The 21,324-nt window shown below is 44.3% G+C and overlaps 1 long non-coding RNA gene across 1 annotated transcript in view; it reads right to left on the bottom strand.

Moving 5' to 3' along the window:
* Positions 1–436: 436 nt before the first annotated feature.
* Positions 437–21,324, bottom strand: part of LOC141069074 (uncharacterized) — a 36,187-nt gene continuing 15,299 nt past the window's right edge. Inside the window, exons 2-3 of the long non-coding RNA XR_012226503.1 lie at positions 18,258–18,314; positions 437–538 (exon numbers count right to left, since the gene is read on the bottom strand). This is a non-coding gene — a long non-coding RNA (uncharacterized lncRNA). The remainder of the gene's footprint in view (positions 539–18,257; positions 18,315–21,324) is intronic.

Genomic DNA, 21,324 nt, shown 5'->3' with positions numbered 1-21,324 from the left:
AACAATTTCCAAAAAAAGGCACAAGTTTTGTTTGTTTTTTTCACATAAATTATGGCACTTTTTTTTGTTCCTGCCCAACTTTTCTATTATGTTTTTTTACATTCAATAGGACAGAGGCAAAATCAACCAGATAAAAACACTGAGGATAATCAGGGAGATCCTCTGTATAGACTGTCAATGTAGAGAGAGAGAAAAAAAAAAAAAAAGTGTTTGGTTCTGTTGGCACAAAGCATCTTGTACCCATACACAAGGGAATAGGTGTTACTCGATCGTGTTTGGACGTGTTGCCACGTAGACGAACACAACGATTAGTACCACCACGATGGCGATGGTGGGAAGCACTACGGTGGTGATCTGCTGACGAGCTTCCTGCATGGCTTGTTTCCTCTCCTTTTTATCTTTGTTAGACTCCTTCTTTGGTTTTCCTTTTAGTTGCCTCATTGTTGTGAGGTGGTAGTGGTGTCCTCAAGTATGTCACGTAGTAGACCAACACTAGATTTGTATCAAGTCTTAAAACGCAGCAGAAGAAGCTGGTGATCTGGAAAGGGAGAAGAAGAATGTAAATCTTGGACGGAGTAGCCATCAAATCAAGTACTCCCCATCCGATGAGCGCAGGAACGTTCTCATTACCTACTTTAACCAAGTTACCAACACGTTTGAGCTCTCGATAGGAATGGTACAGAACATCATATTGCCAGCATGTTGTACAGAAAAGGTGTTCTACATGAACAATATTCATATAAAGAGTCAAACATTAGGTTTTCCCAATCAACCTTGTCAAAAAAAAAAAATGGGAGCAACCTCGTCAGGTGGATGGTGGGACAGCATCAATTCTTCCTTGAGAAAGTAACCCAACTAATAAAAGAACCAGTAGGTCAATGAGTTGTTTTCCCCATTCAAGTTATATGTATTCTATGAGAAACCAGGTGAAAACCCCCTCAAAAAAACAATTAATGGCACAATTTCCCCTCCTTGGTTGTAGGAAACATTCTCTATTTTGGGATCAAGGTGCTATAATATATTGCATTATTTCCCCGTAGCACCTTTTTTTTTTTTTGTAAAGGGATGAGTTCAGTCATAATTTTCCTCCATGATATGCATGGGTCACGAAAAAAAATTTTTATATACACACACACACACTACAAGTTTGGACACACCTTCTCATTCAAAGAGTTTTCTTTATTTTCATGACTATGAAAATTGTAGATTCACTCTGAAGGCATCAAAACTATGAATTAACACATGTGGAATTATATAATTAACAAAAGTGTGAAACAACTGAAAATATGTCTTATATTCTAGGTTCTTCACAGTAGCCACCTTTTGCTTTGATTACTACTTTGCACACTCTTGCCATTCTCTTGATGAGCTTCAAGAGGTAGTCACTGGAAATGGTTTTCACTTCACAGGTGTGCCCTGTCAGGTTTAATAAGTGGAATTTCTTGCCTTATAAATGGGGTTGCGACCATCAGTTGTGTTGTGCAGAAGTCTGGTGGATATACAGCTGATAGTCCTACTGAATAGACTGTTAGCTGCTTTTTTCTTGCCATAATACAAATTCTAAGTAAAGAAAAACAAGTGGCCATCATTACTTTAAGAAATGAAGGTCAGTCAGTCTGAAAAATTGGGAAAACTTTGAAAGTGTCCCCAAGTGCAGTGGCAAAAACCATCAAGCGCTACAAAGAAACTGGCTCACATGAGGACCACCCCAGGAAAGGAAGACCAAGAGTCACCTCTGCTGCGGAGGATAAGTTCATCCGAGTCACCAGCCTCAGAAATCACAGGTTAACAGCAGCTCAGATTAGAGACCAGGTCAATGCCACACAGAGTTCTAGCAGCAGACACATCTCTACAACAAATGATAAGAGGAGACTTTGTGCAGCAGGCCTTCATGGTAAAATAGCTGCTAGGAAACCACTGCTAAGGACAGGCAACAAGCAGAAGAGACTTGTTTGGGCTAAAGAACACAAGAAATGGACATTAGACTAATGGAAATCTCTACTTTGGTCTGATGAGTCCAAATTTGAGATCTTTGGTTCCAACCACCGTGTCTTTGTGCGACGCAGAAAAGGTGAACGGATGGACTCTACATGCCTGGTTCCCACCATGAAGCATGGAGGAGAAGGTGTGATAGTGTGGGGGTGCTTTGCTGGTGACACTGTTGGGGATTTATTCAAAAAATTGAAGGCATACTGAACCAGCATGGCTACCACAGCATCTTGCAGCGGCATGCTATTCCATCCGGTTTGCGTTTATTTGGACAATCATTTATTTTTCAACAGGACAATGACCCCAAATACACCTCCAGGCTGTGTAAGGGCTATTTAACCAAGAAGGAGAGTGATGGGGTGCTATGCCAGATGACCTGGCCTCCACAGTCACCAGACCTGAACCCAATCGAGAGGGTTTGGGATGAGCTGGAACACAGAATGAAGGCAAAAGTGCTAAGCATCTCTGGGAACTCCTTCATGACTGTTGGAAGACCGTTTCCGGTGACTACCTCTTGAAGCTCATCAAGAGAATGCCAAGAGTGTGCAAAGCAGTAATCAAAGCAAAAGGTGGCTACTTTGAAGAACCTAGAATATAGGACATATTTTCAGTTGTTTCACACTTTGTTAATTATATAATTCCACATGTGTTAATTCATAGTTCTGATGCCTTCAGAGTGAATCTACAGCTTTCATAGTCACGAAAATAAAGAAAACTCTTTGAATGAGGTGTATCCAAACTTTTGGTCTGTACTGTATGTGTGTATATATATATATATATATATATATATATATATAATCAAGCCCCGCCCACTCAACATAGCCCCGCCCGCTGGTGGCTGGAGAGCGGGGTTGCAGAAGGAAAGTGCGGGACGCAGGTGGAGAGCAGAGCTCCAAGGGGGAGAGCGGGACACGGATGCAGAGCGATAGAGCGGTACGGCGCATGGAGAGGGGGGCTGTAGAGGAAGATAGCAGGACGGCAGTTGGAGACAGGGGCTGCGGAAAGAGAGAGCGGGACAGCCAGTGGAGACGGGCTGCTGAGGGAGAGAGTGGAGCTGTGGAGGGAGAATGTGGACGGCGGGTGGAGCGAGATGGCGGGTTGAGAGCGGGGCTGCTGAGAGAGTGAATGGGACGGCCAGTGGAGAGCAGTGCTGCGGAGGGAGAGAGCGGGATGGCCAGTGGAGAGCGGTGCTGTGGAGGGAGACAGCGGGACGGCCAGTGGAGAGCGGTGCTGTGGAGGGAGACAGCGGGACAGCCAGTGGAGACGGGCTGCTGAGGGAGAGATCGGGACAGCGATGGGAGACTGGGGCTGCGAAAGGACAGAGGGTCACGGTAGATGGAGAGCTGGGCTGCAGAAGGAGACAGTGGGGCTGTGGAGCGAAAGCGGGGCTGCTGAGGCAGAGCAGGACTGCCAGTGGAGATAGGGGCTGTGGAGGGAGTGAGCAGGACGGCGGATGGAGAGCGGAGAGAGCGGGACGGCGGATGGAGAGCGGAGCAGCGGAGAGAGAGAGCGGGACGGCGGATGGAGAGCGGAGCTGCGGAGAGAGCGGGACGGCGGATGGAGAGCGGAGCTGCGGAGAGAGCGGGACGGCGGATGGAGAGCGGAGCTGCGGAGAGAGCGGGACGGCGGATGGAGAGCGGAGCTGCGGAGGGAGAAAGTGGGACGGCAGTTAGTTATTATGCCTGGACAACGCTGGGCTCTTCAGCTAGTGTTTAAATAAAAAAAAAAAAGCCTTTTATGTAAGAGACAAGGCAGTGTGACACATGAATAATGTATGATCCTGAGCGAGTCTCCTCTGGCTCTACCGCACGGCTGCTCCTGCTGGGTCTTTTATAAGATTTGCAAATAACTATGTAATAATCCGTTCATGCAAAATAAACACGGATAATAAGGCGGCGGTGTCATCCTGGGCTTGAGGGCTTTACAAAAGGAAAAACCTGTCATATGATGCAAGTTTTGTTTGCCATCTAACAATTTTTTTTATCACTTCTAAAGCTGGCAGAAGGATGGGTGTACTCAGTTATGCTACGGAGTTGTGTACAACTGAAAACTTTTCATGGTATCTTGACATAAGGCCTTAAGTAAAACATGCATCCAAAACACCGACTGCAGAGCAGCTTTAGTGTAACTTGAAAGAAGACGAAGAAACCCTAGTCGTCCATTTTTGAGATGCTGAGGACTTGTCTTTGGTCACCCAGTCAGTGAACATGTAAGGCATCGAAGATTAAGGAATATTTCCTGGGTACTCAACCCTTCGAAATCCTCTATGTTCCTCCTGTATTCACTTCTTTGTCCAACCGGTCTAGTACTCAAGGAAAAAAAAAAAAAAAAGGTACAAAAGCCTACATGACGGCCCACAAGTATCTTGGGAAAACTTTCATGTTTTTTAATGAAGGTCGAATTAGTGCTGCTGAAATCTGTGCCTGGGAAATGCGTGATGCTAACCTCAAGCACGACACCCGGTTCTGGAGATGCATGTGCCTCCAAGTGCGAGAATAGCTCTTTAAAATGAGCTAAATTAACCTCTATAACCACGTACAAATACACTTGCACCCCCAATTCTCCCTTAGTACATACCTTAATAGGAACTGCCCATAAAAGAAAAAAGTTTCCTTTAAGACAATAGTGCTGTAACTGAAAAGAACCCTCTATGTGGGACCTTTGATAAGCATTATTCCATGGTCTAAAAACATTCGATTCGTGCAGGAGACAATTCCATCTTGCACTAGAATATAGTTCTAGTTCTCATTAATCAGATTTACAAACAATGGTAAACGGGAAAAAGTATGCAGATGAGCTCTCCCCCAGAAGGCAGAAAACGCTTTCACAATTGCAACCTGCTGATGATAACCAAGCTATAAAATCAATTTTCAACCCTCTGAAACCTGGGTAAGGAATCCAAAACAGTGGTCTATAGATGGAGTGACCATGTAAAATGGTACCAGAGAGCCGCTTTCTTGCTTCTGGGAGGAGAGCCGCTTTCTTGCTTCTGGGAGGAGAGCCGCTTTCTTGCTTCTGGGAGGAGAGCCGCTTTCTTGCTTCTGGGAGGAGAGCCGCTTTCTTGTTTCTGGGAGGAGAGCCGCTTTCTTGTTTCTGGGAGGAGAGCCGCTTTCTTGCTTCTGGGAGGAGAGCCGCTTTCTTGCTTCTGGGAGGAGAGCCGCTTTCTTGCTTCTGGGAGGAGAGCCGCTTTCTTGCTTCTGGGAGGAGAGCCGCTTTGCTTACTTTTTCCCTATTTAGCAATGCTTGTGAATGATTGTGAATGAGAACCAGAGCTGTATGCTAAGGCGAAGGTAAAAAGTAGACTAATTAGCTTCTCTCCAGAAGGAAGAGTGCTGTTTAGAATCATAGCATGGTAGAGTTGGAAGGGACCTCCTGGGTCGTCTGGTCCAACCCTTTCTCAAGTGTCATCCTATGGATGGTAGCAGCTATTCTATGAATCAACTTCCGACCCTTTAATATGCCGTAAAATCGGCGGAAGGAACCCCAAAAGTGTTACATCTTCAGTCATCTTGCTAAAACTGTCAGACATTATCTAGAATTGGCAATAAAGATCCAATTTTTTCTTCCTTCCGGAGGAGAGACGATTTGCAAATATCACAATAAAAACCTACATATTTGAATTCTACACAACAAGGGCCTAGCCAAAATCATCCGGTACCAAAAGCATCAACCAATGTACTTGGCTGTATTAAAAGCTACAGGGTCCTGCCATGGACCCGTATAAGGACCAAATTCTACTGTTCCTTAATATTGGCTTCATAAGTTATGGAAGTGAAGTAGCTCGGACTTCTCATCAATATTCGACATGCCACGCCGGTATTCAAGGCTTCAAACGTTATTATTGACAATGAATGAAAGTTACCTGTATCCACGGCCTTAATCGTCCTCTAAATCCACATAAATAGATCTCCACAGAGCTGTATTAAATATTCAGAGCTGTAATCCTACATAACCAGGCTATACATAATGTATACTCGCCCTGGTTTGTGCACAGAGAGATTAAACTAATCATTTTCGTAGAGATGAATCTATGCAAAAAAAAAAGTAACCCTGGTACAGACGGCAAACCATGAAACATGACGAGTGGACTCATACAACAGCTGTCGAATATCTTTCCCGTTATGTACAAACTCAATCCACTAGGAAGTGGTGGAGAGGCGAGGAGATCATGGATCTATAGGGTAGTGTCCACACTGGATCTCCACAACTTCTTCTACACTAACAAGTAACTGATGGCCGGCATTGGACATTCGCAACCTATCGCCTCCTTAATTTTCCAAGCCATGATGGAATAGATGACTTAACGCAGCATTCTTGCATCTAAGTTAGAAGGGGTCATCAGTGTCAGATTGGTGGGAGTTTGAGCAGCCGCGGCCTAACATCATTAGGGTAACGGATGTCGAAGTACACCTATATAGTCAGACAGTTAAAGGGGCTTTTCACTTTGAAGCCCCTCCCCAACAATGATCATTTACAGATAAGTCATCCATGTAATACATCGCTGTCTCAAGTCTTACAAAGCAGCTCTTCGTTCTGGCTCATGGACGGGGGTCCTGAGCAGCGGCCTCCCCTCTATGACCTCCATGTGCCATTACAGGGATGGTGCTCATGAAACAACCCCTTGAAATGACAACATTCTCTCTCACTGCAGTCACCACTAGTGATTCCCATCCTGAATTCGATGTCAGCAGACTTGGACATCCTGGTCTTACAAAAACGGCCATTAACCAATGGGTTAGGGGTAAATGCCCAACTAGACACAGCTTCCTCTGGGAATAAAACAATTCTTTACCAGGGTTACCAGGAGAGCGACCAAGAACGATCAGCTGGCCACTTTGTGAAAGGAGTAAAGTATAGGAGTAACCCCGGCACACTAATAACATGAAAGTAAAGTCTTCTCAACGACAGTCTTTAATTGTTGTGATTTTATTGATTGTGAAAAAATGGGTGGTGTTACAATCCAAAAAAGGGTGGTGTTACAATCCAACGTTTCAGCTCTACTTCTCGAGCTTTCATCAGGGATATGACTAAGGATCTAGTCATATCCCTGATGAAAGCTCGAGAAGTAGAGCTGAAACGTTGGATTGTAACACCACCCTTTTTTGGATTGTAACACCACCCATTTTTTCACAATCAATAAAATCACAACAATTAAAGACTGTCGTTGAGAAGACTTTACTTTCATGTTATTAGTGTGCCGGGGTTACTCCTATACTTTAGTCTTGTTTTTTCCCCAGAGCACCTAAGTTGGGGTTTGAGCCTGTCATATCTATTTTATATTTGTGAAAGGAGTGGCCTGTGATGGGACAACTTTCAGCATTCTCAATATCATCTGCATCAGAAAAAAACAGAACTAGTCCCTACCACCATAAAGATAAATTTAGAAGTCAAAGTCAGTAGGGACCTATTTACCTACACAGGCTTAAGGCCCCCCCCCCCATACACCAGTCGGCCAAAACGATGATCCAGCCTGCAGCTATTCGGCCCGACTCTCCCAACCACAGGAGCACTCTTTCCATCAACCACTCCAGTCCAATGTGCTCTATGAGAGCCACCGCCAGACATCTAGTGGTGGCTCATCTCTTAGAGAACAAAAAAAAAAAAAAAAAAAAAACAATTGGCAGTCCGACATTGAACACGCACGATCCTCATCTAACCCCTACCCAATACACATTAGACTATTTTATGTGGACCATTAGAATGGTAATCAAAGAGCTTTCTGATCTCCAAAAGGGTCTACAGATGGCCATCTGGCTTGGTTGGTCTTCCATCCCAAGGTTCGTTAAGGGGTTAGACACTGACTCAGAGTAGCTACCTCCACAATATTTGACCAGCGAAACAGTCTTCTTCTTTACGGAAGTGAACTCTTTAGAATGCTTTTTCTTCCCCCCCCAAGAAGCATTGCCAATATACTCGGCATGCCTTCCTAAGGAGGTCCGGTTCTCCCCCCAAAACTAAACTTCACACACACATTTGTTTTGTCAACCAGGGACTCGCCTGTTTCTGCCTCATATTATCTTCACAGCTACGGATTAACAGTCTGTGGTTTCCACAATGGCCTTGAGCTATTGTACGGGGGTTCAGGCCAGATACGTGAACACCGGTACATTACTAGTATAAGTCATGGTTATCGAGACAAAACAAAGCGGGAAAAAAATAAATAAATAAAAAACCTTTTTTGTTATTTTGAAGGATTGTACATTCCCATCCTGTCTGTCCTTGGCTCACAAAGCGCAGCATCCACCCGGCTCTAGGTTACATCACCGTCTTTCGCGTCGTGCCCACTCGATACGCTGGGCTTCTGAGACGTTCCGGCCTGATAGGGCTGGGATCACACGGTGGATGAGCGACAACACTGAACTGCAGAGCTCAGAAAGCAAACGGCTTTGTTATCACTGAAAACTACTGATTTTTATGTGACGGTAAAAGCCTCCAATTTGCGCGAAAGCGGCTTTTATCTGGCTGGGTCCTTTCCCATAGATGCTGCAAGCCACACTGTAATTTTCTATTTTTCCTTTCTCTAAACAAAGAATCAACCTAGCGCAGCTAGAATACAAACTAGGGTAAAAAAAAAAAAAAAATAAACCTCTTCCACTTTATTTTCAAATTTACGCTTTTCTTTAAAGCTATTAAAAGGGAATTTGTCAGCAGGTTTTTACTATGTATGAGAGAGCAGATTGAGGTAGGGACAGAGACCTTGATTCCAGTGATGTGTCACTTATTAAGCTGCGTGCTGCTGTTTCAACAAAAGTAATGTTTTATCAGCAGGAGATTATAACTTCTGGACTAAGGGTACCGTTACACTACGCGACGCACCAGCGATCCCGACAACGATACCACCTGGTAAGGATCGCTGGTGCGTCGCTAAATGGTGGCTAGTAAGGTGTCAAACAGGCAGATTTACCCAACGACGCAGCAACGATATAACGACTCCCGCCTGCGTCCATGATTTCTGAGTGGCTAACGAGGTTGCTCGTTGGTGTCAAACACAGAGATGCATGCTGGCCAGCGGGACACCAGCGATCAAAAAATGGCCCGAGACATTCAAGCACGATCAGCGACATCGCAGCGGGGGCCTGGTCGCTGCTAAGTGTCACACGTAACGAGGTCGCTGTTGCATCACAAAATCGGTGACGCTTCAGCGATCTCGCTATGTGAGACGGGGCCATAAGTCTCTCGTACCTCCTAGTCCTCCTGCGCTGTGTAAACCCCGGCCGCACTGCTGATTGGCAGATACAGTGCTACAGACAGCTTTCAGTGGTGTGGGCGGGGTTATACAGGGCTCAGCATTTAGAGCGCTGCCAGACCTGCAGCAGATAAAAATCTGAGATGGTATCAAGAGAACAGCAAGAAGCCCAGCAAGTGACACATGGTTGGAATCAGGGTCTCTGCCTCTACTTTATGCTTTCGTCAGATTACATAGCAAAAGCCTACCTACTGACAGATTCCCATTAAGAACAAAATGTAATTAATATAAAAAAGGCAACTGTAATTATGATTAGCAATTAAAAAGTGATGTGCCCAAATCTATACGGTAAAGGAATAAACAGTAAAACAAAAAACACTTTTTGTTACTAGGAAGACTGAAAAACCTTCTGAGTGTCTCACTCCTCACTGTTTGTGGCTGTAAGACAACTGGCTGCAGCAGGAGCCTCCCCCCTTTGCCCTTTCTGCAGTAGAACAAAAAAGAAAAAGAAAAAAATCCCTTTTCTAATCAAGAGCCAAACATAGAATTGGATAGCAGGAGAGTAACCCATGCTGTTTCTGGGTCAAGCAAAGAATACTGCAGGCCAAGAAAACATTTTTTTTTTTTTTTTTTATTATTCACATAAAAAAAAAAATTGAAATAAATCTTAAATATCGCAGATTTCACACTGACCACTACAGCCGTCACCATAAGAAGATAAGCTCTCGTTTGCCAGCTGTACGACAGGCTTACTACGTTACTTCTGCCGAAAAAAAGTAACACTGCAGCGGAAGGTCTTATGCTCTCACGGAATACGGAAGGCTAAGGTTGATCGTCTGCAGCGGTCACGTGATTTTTTTTTTTTTTACGTCACACGTCCGCCAGCAGATTGGAGCAGTTGCGCCGGCCGGTCATTGGGAAAAGTTTGGCTTTTTGTTTGACTTTTTCCACTGATCTACAAAAATAATTAAAATTGAATGCATTAAAAAAAAAAAAAAAAAAACCCACAAAAAGAAAAAATCATCTGACGCCATTCCATGTTGAATACCTTCGAGCGCTTCTATAAGACATGCCGGAGTAATGCCAAGTAGGAGGACGCCCGCTCCTTCATGAATAAACATCTGCCACGTCCCGGCAATTAACAAGTTAATGGAACGGATCAGACATTACCGGCGTAGAATAGACGGGAAACGTCTGCGCTTTGTTCCGCACACGACCATACTACTTATTTTCTCCTTTTCATCCACATTAAACCTTTCTGTTCCCTCACAACTATAAAAAGACTGGTGTGAAAGTCATGATTAGCTCCGATAATCACTGGTTACAAGCCGCACAGAAAAGCAAAGAGCATTATTTCACTTACAAAATAAAGAAAAATGTGCGGTGTAAATAAAAAACTAAATTGTTAACATGGGGTAAAAAAAAAAAAATCTAGCAGTTTCCACTTTGTTAAATTCACTTTTGCTCGAATTAATGGATTTTACTTCATTTTGGTTTTTGCAGCCCGCAGAATAGATGAGGACAGCGAGACCCCCAGCCATCTCCCCAACCACAACTCTTAGGAAATGCTGAAGGTTAACACTATATTATACTAGTTGATCAGCAAACAGATGGGGACAGAGCTGTAGCCTGCTTCATAGGGTCTGTATTCTTCGATAACAAGACAAACCCAACTCTGCTATACCTCTGACCAGCTCAGCTGTACTGGACTCTAACAAACCCAGCTCTACTATTCCTCTTACCAGCTCTGCCATACTGGACTCTGACAAACCCAGCTCTACTATTCCTCTTACCAGCTCTGCCATACTGGACTCTGACAAACCTAGCTCTACTATTCCTCTTACCAGCTCTGCTATACTGGACTATGTGAGAAACCAAGCTTTACTATTCCTCTTACCAGCTCTGCTATACTGGGCTCTGTGACAAACCTAGCTCTACTATACTGGACTCTGTGAGAAACCTAGCTTTACTATTCCACTTACCAGCTGTTATACTGGGCTCTGTGACAAACCCAGCTCTACTATTCCACTTACCAGCTCTGATATACTGGGCTCTGTGACAAACCTAGCTTTACTATTCCACTTACCAGCTGTTATACTGGGCTCTGTGACAAACCTAGCTTTACTATTCCACTTAACAGCTCTGCTATAATGGGCTCTGTGACAAACCTAGCTCTACTATTCCTCTTACCAGCTCTGCTATACTGGGCTCTGTGACAAACCTAGCTCTACTATTCCTCTTACCAGCTCTGCTATACTGGACTTTGTGACAAACCTAGCTCTACTATTCCTCTTACCAGCTCTGCTATACTGGGCTCTGTGACAAACCTAGCTCTACTATTCCTCTTACCAGCTCTGCTATACTGGGCTCTGTGACAAACCTAGCTCTACTATTCCTCTTACCAGCTCTGCTATACTGGACTCTGTGAGAAACCTAGCTTTACTATTCTACTTACCAGCTGTTATACTGGGCTCTGTGACAAACCCAGCTCTACTATTCCACTTACCAGCTCTGTTATACTGGGCTCTGTGACAAACCTAGCTTTACTATTCCACTTACCAGCTCTGCCATACTGGACTCTGTGACAAACCTAGCTCTACTATTCCTCTTACCAGCTCTGCTATACTGGGCTCTGTGACAAACCTAGCTCTACTATTCCTCTTACCAGCTCTGCTATACTGGACTCTGAGAAACCTAGCTTTACTATTCCACTTACCAGCTGTTATACTGGGCTCTGTGACAAACCCAGCTCTACTATTCCACTTACCAGCTGTTATACTGGGCTCTGTGACAAACCTAGCTTTACTAGTCCACTTACCAGCTGTTATACTGGGCTCTGTGACAAACCCAGCTCTACTATTCCACTTACCAGCTCTGATATACTGGGCTCTGTGACAAACCTAGCTTTACTATTCCACTTACCAGCTGTTATACTGGGCTCTGTGACAAACCTAGCTTTACTATTCCACTTACCAGCTCTGCCATACTGGACTCTGTGACAAACCTAGCTCTACTATTCCTCTTACCAGCTCTGCTATACTGGGCTCTGTGACAAACCTAGCTCTACTATTCCTCTTACCAGCTCTGCTATACTGGGCTCTGTGACAAACCTAGCTCTACTATTCCTCTTACCAGCTCTGCTATACTGGACTCTGTGAGAAACCTAGCTCTACTATTCCTCTTACCAGCTGTTATACTGGGCTCTGTGACAAACCTAGCTCTACTATTCCTCTTACCAGCTCTGCTATACTGGACTCTGTGAGAAACCTAGCTCTACTATTCCACTTACCAGCTGTTATACTGGGCTCTGTGACAAACCTAGCTTTACTATTCTACTTACCAGCTGTTATACTGGGCTCTGTGACAAACCCAGCTCTACTATTCCACTTACCAGCTCTGTTATACTGGGCTCTGTGACAAACCTAGCTTTACTATTCCACTTACCAGCTGTTATACTGGGCTCTGTGACAAACCCAGCTCTACTATTCCACTTACCAGCTCTGCTATACTGGACTTTGTGAGAAACCTAGCTTTACTATTCTACTTACCAGCTGTTATACTGGGCTGTCACAAACCCAGCTCTACTATTCCACTTACCAGCTCTGCTATACTGGACTTTGTGAGAAACCTAGCTTTACTATTCTACTTACCAGCTGTTATACTGGGCTCTGCGACAAACCCAGCTCTACTATTCCACTTACCAGCTCTGCTATACTGGGCTCTGTGACAAACCTAGCTTTACTATTCCACTTACCAGCTGTTATACTGGGCTCTGTGACAAACCCAGCTCTACTATTCCACTTACCAGCTCTGACATACTGGACTCTGTGACAAACCTAGCTCTACTATTCCTCTTACCAGCTCTGCTATACTAGGCTCTGTGACAAACCTAGCTCTACTATTCCTCTTACCAGCTCTGCTATACTGGACTCTGTGAGAAACCTAGCTTTACTATTCTACTTACCAGCTGTTATACTGGGCTCTGTGACAAACCCAGCTCTACTATTCCACTTACCAGCTCTGTTATACTGGGCTCTGTGACAAACCTAGCTTTACTATTCCACTTACCAGCTCTGCCATACTGGACTCTGTGACAAACCTAGCTCTACTATTCCTCTTACCAGCTCTGCTATACTGGGCTCTGTGACAAACCTAGCTCTACTATTCCTCTTACCAGCTCTGCTATACTGGACTCTGTGAGAAACCTAGCTTTACTATTCCACTTACCAGCTGTTATACTGGGCTCTGTGACAAACCCAGCTCTACTATTCCACTTACCAGCTGTTATACTGGGCTCTGTGACAAACCTAGCTTTACTAGTCCACTTACCAGCTGTTATACTGGGCTCTGTGACAAACCCAGCTCTACTATTCCTCTTACCAGCTCTGCTATACTGGGCTCTGTGACAAACCTAGCTTTACTAGTCCACTTACCAGCTGTTATACTGGGCTCTGTGACAAACCCAGCTCTACTATTCCACTTACCAGCTCTGATATACTGGGCTCTGTGACAAACCTAGCTTTACTATTCCACTTACCAGCTGTTATACTGGGCTCTGTGACAAACCTAGCTTTACTATTCCACTTACCAGCTCTGCCATACTGGACTCTGTGACAAACCTAGCTCTACTATTCCTCTTACCAGCTCTGCTATACTGGGCTCTGTGACAAACCTAGCTCTACTATTCCTCTTACCAGCTCTGCTATACTGGGCTCTGTGACAAACCTAGCTCTACTATTCCTCTTACCAGCTCTGCTATACTGGACTCTGTGACAAACCTAGCTTTACTATTCTACTTACCAGCTGTTATACTGGGCTCTGTGACAAACCCAGCTCTACTATTCCACTTACCAGCTCTGTTATACTGGGCTCTGTGACAAACCTAGCTTTACTATTCCACTTACCAGCTGTTATACTGGGCTCTGTGACAAACCTAGCTTTACTATTCCACTTACCAGCTCTGCTATACTGGACTTTGTGAGAAACCTAGCTTTACTATTCTACTTACCAGCTGTTATACTGGGCTGTGACAAACCCAGCTCTACTATTCCACTTACCAGCTCTGCTATACTGGACTCTGTGACAAACCTAGCTCTACTATTCCTCTTACCAGCTCTGCTATACTGGGCTCTGTGACAAACCTAGCTCTACTATTCCTCTTACCAGCTGTTATACTGGGCTCTGTGACAAACCCAGCTCTACTATTCCACTTACCAGCTCTGTTATACTGGGCTCTGTGACAAACCTAGCTCTACTATTCCACTTACCAGCTCTGCCATACTGGACTCTGTGACAAACCTAGCTCTACTATTCCTCTTACCAGCTCTGCTATACTGGGCTCTGTGACAAACCTAGCTCTACTATTCCTCTTACCAGCTCTGCTATACTGGGCTCTGTGACAAACCTAGCTCTACTATTCCTCTTACCAGCTCTGCTATACTGGACTCTGTGACAAACCTAGCTTTACTATTCTACTTACCAGCTGTTATACTGGGCTCTGTGACAAACCCAGCTCTACTATTCCACTTACCAGCTCTGTTATACTGGGCTCTGTGACAAACCTAGCTTTACTATTCCACTTACCAGCTGTTATACTGGGCTCTGTGACAAACCTAGCTTTACTATTCCACTTACCAGCTCTGCTATACTGGACTTTGTGAGAAACCTAGCTTTACTATTCTACTTACCAGCTGTTATACTGGGCTGTGACAAACCCAGCTCTACTATTCCACTTACCAGCTCTGCTATACTGGACTCTGTGACAAACCTAGCTCTACTATTCCTCTTACCAGCTCTGCTATACTGGGCTCTGTGACAAACCTAGCTCTACTATTCCTCTTACCAGCTGTTATACTGGGCTCTGTGACAAACCCAGCTCTACTATTCCACTTACCAGCTCTGTTATACTGGGCTCTGTGACAAACCTAGCTCTACTATTCCACTTACCAGCTCTGTTATACTGGGCTCTGTGACAAACCTAGCTTTACTATTCCACTTACCAGCTGTTATACTGGGCTCTGTGACAAACCTAGCTTTACTATTCTACTTACCAGCTGTTATACTGGGCTCTGTGACAAACCCAGCTCTACTATTCCACTTACCAGCTCTGCTATACTGGACTTTGTGAGAAACCTAGCTGTACTATTCCACTTACCAGCTGTTATACTGGGCTCTGTGACAAACCTAGCTTTACTATTCTACTTACCAGCTGTTATACTGGGCTCTGTGACAAACCCAGCTCTACTATTCCACTTACCAGCTCTGCTATACTGGGCTCTGTGACAAACCTAGCTTTACTATTCCACTTACCAGCTGTTATACTGGGCTCTGTGACAAACCCAGCTCTACTATTCCACTTACCAGCTCTGCTATACTGGACTCTGTGACAAACGTAGCTTTACTATTCCACTTAACAGCTCTGCTATACTGGGCTCTGTGACAAACCCAGCTCTACTATTCCACTTACCAGCTGTTATACTGGGCTGTGACAAACCCAGCTCTACTATTCCACTTACCAGCTGTTATACTGGGCTCTGTGACACACCCAGCTCTACTATTCCACTTACTGGACTCTGAAAAACCCAACCCTACTATTCTACTTACCAGCCCTGCTTTACTGGACTCTGTGACAAACCCAAGACTGCTATACCAGTGGTCAGCTCTGCAACATTCGAGTCCTTACAACATGTTCCTATGATGGACGGATACCCTGGCATCTTTAATAACAGTGACCACCATCGGATACATGCCACCTGAACAGATGCGCCAGACAATGGCCACAAATGTTGCATGTACCTAGCCTAACAACGCAGCAGTTTCAAGCATCCTCTTCTTACTTGTATTCTACAACCCTGTCACACTTTTTACCAATTTTTCTACTCCGTTTCATCAGATCCCGTGCTTCTCCTTGGCTTCTTTTGGTGCCGTTCTGCCTCGGCAGCTTCCATTGTTCCATCTGGATCTTCCAGCTCCGCCAATGTCAACTGTCCCTGCAGCATCGCAGCCGCTCATCCTGAACAAGGGCTTCAAGGATCCACCATACCAGATGAGACATAACACAGCTGCTGTGCACACGGGCCGATGTTCTGCATGCAACAATCACTTATGCCATGTAGAAGTGATCAGATTAGCCAATAAACCAGCCTTTTGCTTGTTTGTCGTCCAATTTTGGCATGTTTAGATGGCTCATGGTCAGGGGCAAGCGTGTACGCGGGCCTTAAAGGGGTATTCCCATCTCAATATCTAGTAGGTGTAATAATAATAAAATGATAAAAGCAAATAACTCCAATTAGAAATGTAATAAAGTTCTCCTGATAAGCTATGTCATGTACCCCATGTGCAGGGCATTGCAGTAGTTTAGTGGTCGTAACCATGGCTATCTAACAGCTAAATAACTGTCACTATGAGTAGTTGTAACCATGGATACCCAAGCTACTGCAATGCCCTTCACGTGGGGTAAGCGACATAGCTTATCAGAAGAACTATACCACATTTTTAATTGAAGGCATTTGCTAATATTATTACACGTACCTACATATTGGGACATAATCATAGAAAAGAGAATACCCCTTTAAGTAACAGGTCATATTTCTACTACCAGCACAACACAGTAAAACCATTATGTGCAAGTCATATTGCAAATTAAAAAAAAATAAAAAAATCATAAAACGATGTGACAGCAGCTAGACTGCTTGTTCATGGTTTCCAAATAACATTTTTTACTCTGACCTCAGTGATCATCAGGGGCTAGAGATCTCTCTTATCTTAGGCTTACGAGGGGTTAAACATTGATCGGCTGATCATGGTGAGGACCTTACGGGGGATAACCATTGTGACCTCGTCCCCTGGTACTTACCTGCATGCAACCTCCGATCCTCACAAGATCTCCTCTTCTCACAATCACATACAAGATTTCTCCCGCACATCCCCTCTACTCTGGAACTCTCTACCACAACATATCAGACTCTCACATACTGTGGAAACCTTCAAAAGGAACCTGAAGACCTACCGCCCGACAAGCCTACAACCTGCAGTAACCACCGATCCACCAAACCGCCACACGACCAGCTCAACCCTCGCCTACTGTATCCTCACTTATCCCTTTTAGATTGTGAGCCCTCGTGGGAAGGATCCTCTCTCATCCTGTACCAGTCGTGACTTGTATTGTTTAAGATTACTGTACTTGTATGTATTATGTATACTCCTCCTCACATGTAAAGCGCCACACGACCTGCTCAACCCTCGCCTACTGTATCCTCACTTATCCCTTGTAGATTGTGAGCCCTCGTGGGCAGGATCCTCTCTCATCCTGTACCAGTCATGACTTGTATTGTTTAAGATTACTGTACTTGTATGTATTATGTATACCCCTCCTCACATGTAATGTGCCATGGAATAAATGGTGCTATAATAATAAATAATAAAACAATCTTCTTAATTCAAAATTCCGTAAGAGTAAAGGCTACTCGTTACAGCTGGGATACACAGCACCAACCTCGTAGGAAGATCACCGGTCCGGACAGGGGCAAGTATAAAGGCCTTTTGTTTTAGGATTACCAGTGTAGCTGTTATGAAGGCGTCTGATGGCAGAAAACCCCTTAAGTGAGAAAAGGGTAGTCTCCGTTACCATGCAGCTCTTGGTTATTTGAAGCAATAGGTTTACAAATAGGTGAGGGCTTAGGCCTACACCCAACGATCCGTCTCCAGTGGCTTGCTCGACTAGGCTGCAGCAGTCAGCGCCCGCCAGTGAGTGAACAGGATGTAAGGAGATGGACCCTTTTTTCCCTCCAGGATTGGAAAATTTCAGTTACTTTAAAAAGAGTTTGTCTAGTGAAAACCAAGTTATTACCTACCCACAGGATAAGTGAGAAGTAGAGGTCCAACCACTGGGCAGAACGGCGAATTTTAATCCCATTCTAATGGGGATAAAAAAAGCTTCATTCTGTCGATCGGTGCGGGTCACAGAGGTCGGACCCCCACAAATCAATAAGTCATCTCCTATCCTGTTGTTTGGGTCTGTTGAAGTGGGCAGAGAGGTACTTTACAAGCACAAACTACCTCTCAACAAATACGGTAACCATACCTTCAAGTTATCAACTTCTTGATCCTCGAGGGACGTCCCTTTTACCTTTATTGCAGCCTGTAAAGCGGAAGCAGATTCATTATTCACATGTAATAGACACTCAATATATATTTGTATACGCTCTGCAGTAATGAGGCATTAGTCCCTTCCCCGGGCAGGAACAGACACCCCCTGCCATTCTGTACAACAGGAACCAAAAAACCTCCAACAACAAGGGGGTAAAAGAGCCATGTCCAGACAGTCACTTGATGGGTCTACATCACATAGAGGCCATGGGCCTGCAGTTGTGGAGAGTCTTGTCACATGCTTACAAGTACACAGACATTTAGAGAAAGGAGAAAATAAAAACATCTGTTTTTCCAAGAAAATTAAATTAGTCATTACCAGTCCCAACAATGCGGGACCCACGTTTCCTAACCATAAGTAGTAATTTGGCTCATCAAAAGGGGTCATCCAATCTAGACAGCTACTTCAAAAATTCTGAGCTTTGGTCGCCATATCAATGTTGTGTGGCTGGGATAATCACTACATTTTGGGATGCATCATTTAAATAAAATCGGTGGAGCTGCAGTGAGGACCACCCCTGAGGGAGCAGTCAAGGCGGAGTGAAACGCGTCCTGAGCACAGACGGTAAAGTCGTAGATCGGCAGACTCAAATGTCACAATTTGGCCTAACATCATGCATTATATTAATTATGGATACTTTTTGTAAACGGAGGTCTAATTTTCATTTTGTTTGTGATGAAATTGCATTTTATCCACATAATCCCAGGAGAGACGGTATGGATGACTTAGATTAGTAGTGATGAGTGCAAGGGCTCGTTACTCGAGTTTGCTGAGGGTGCTCGGGTACGCACCGAGTATCTCGGGTGCTCGAGTGACATGTTCAAGTCTTCGAACCCGCATGTTTTCAGTTGTTAGACAGCCACAAAACATGAGGGGATTGCCTGACATACACGGGCGCGGGGACTCAAACATGTCCCTTGAGCACCCGCGATACTCGGTGCGTACCTGAGCACCATCGGTAACCTCGAGTAACGAGCACTAGCGCTCATCACTAAAGATTAGCAATTTTCCCAATTATAACTTCACACTAATAAGGAAAGAAGTGAGGCTCACAATCTAACTTCTCTATCGCACACACCGGGGTCATCAGGACCCCAATACTGCCTCTAATATGACTCCTGGCTTGGAGGAGTCAATATTTTGTTAATATCGGAGCCATATATAGGGTTGTTAGAAGTATTGCCCATCACTAAATGGATCACGTCGCGTCCACGTGAAGGAACCTCCAAGGATCGGAAGTTATTTCTGGGGGAATCCCATGGTGGTGAGGACAATACATGACAAGGACTGGTAGGGATTTGGAATTACAGCCAGTATAATCCTTCAGAGCTGCATTCATAGTTCTGCAGAGCTGAACGCTCCAAACATGTTTCCTCTGGAGACTTTAGCTCTGTGAAATGTAATCTATATGGGGCCCGAAGGATGGCAAGAGCATTTTATTTTACGCTGTGTGGGAGATCATGGTTTTTCCATTTTTCCTATACACTGGTATACAACATAAAACCACGAATGGCTTATGGAACAATTGGCATATAATTACATACATTGGTGGCTTTATAGCCAAAAAATGCAATGTAAAAATGCCTTACAAAAGAAATCCCTCTACCATCAGTTAAAGGGGTTCTCCTGTTCAAATAAGTTCCCATTTAAGGCGTGGTGGTCCCACCACTTGGATCGGCACAACGAGGAACTTTTATCACCGTTAGGGGGCAGTCAGACGGCCGTGTAAATCAGACCAAGAGACTGGCCGGCGGATCTCCTGACCCGTGCGTAGAAATATGCCATGGACTGTAAACTTCGTAATCATGTTGCACATTGTGGACAAAGGATCATCAAGATTTCTGGAGATGGACTTGTAATCTTGAGATTGTTGATATTTTTCAGCAATTTTGGTTCACAAGTCCTCAGACAGTTCTCTTCTCCTCTTTCTGTTCTCCACGCTTAGTGTGGCACACACAGAAACACAATGCAAAGACTGAGTCAACTTCTCCCCTTTTTATCTGGTTTCAGGTGTGATTTTCACATTGCCCACACCTGTTACTTGACACGGGTGAGTTGGAACGAGCATCACATGCTTGAAACCAAGTGGTTTACCCACAATTTTGGAAAGGTGCTGCCAATTTTGCGGGTTTTGTGTGAAATGATGTCCAATTTGCTCTTTTTCCTCTTTTTTGTTTTGTTCCAATACACACAAAAGGGAATAAACATGTGTATAATAAAACAAGTGTAATTGCAATAATATTCTGGGACTTAATTTTCTGGAACAATTACACTGGGTGCCAACGCTTTTGACCACGACTGTATATGAGAGTTAGTTCAAGTCAGAAGAGCCGTGGTCAGGACTGTAATACAGAGTGATAAGTCCTTGTGCTCAGCTGCCCCACACATGGGACCTCTCTAACGAATAGATTGGCGATTAATTGTGCAATCAGATTGGCTTCTTTATATTAAACACGTGAGACTAAATTTGTAATTTAGAGCGCAGGCAATTACCCCGCATGATTGAGGGGATCCCAGGCTACAATCACATAACAGAGCAATTGATCTCAGATTGGAGCATGTACAAGCCAGGATTTGGCAGAGATCTTCCCATTAACGTGAAACTCATCAGTCAGGACATATTCTGCATGTTCAGCCGCTCACGCTGCAGGATTTTAATTAAAGAACATATATTTCTAATAAAATGACAACGAGAAAATCCCATTACACTTACATGGTCACGAAATGCACGGATCAGCAAACTGCAAACGACCTGCTGGAATTATACAGCGTTAATGAACGGACAATGAGGTGGCGCAGTGAGGGGGGGGGGGGGGGTCATCGAAATGTAAAAGTTTATGCTTAAAGGGGTATTTGCATCTCCAAAATCCTGTCCCAATATGCTGTAGGTGTAATAATAATATTAGCAAATACCTCCAATTAGACAATTAGAAGTGACGTATAGTTCTTCTGATTTGCTATGTCGCTTACCCCAAGTAACAGGGCATTGTAGCAGCTTCAG

This window comes from Dendrobates tinctorius, unplaced genomic scaffold (genome assembly GCF_039654945.1).
Source record: "Dendrobates tinctorius isolate UK_male_01 unplaced genomic scaffold, ASM3965494v1 ptg000256l, whole genome shotgun sequence".
Classification (NCBI taxonomy): domain Eukaryota; kingdom Metazoa; phylum Chordata; class Amphibia; order Anura; family Dendrobatidae; genus Dendrobates; species Dendrobates tinctorius.
The sequence above is the reverse complement of the archived record's forward strand: the minus strand, read 5'-3'. Positions and strand labels throughout refer to the sequence as shown.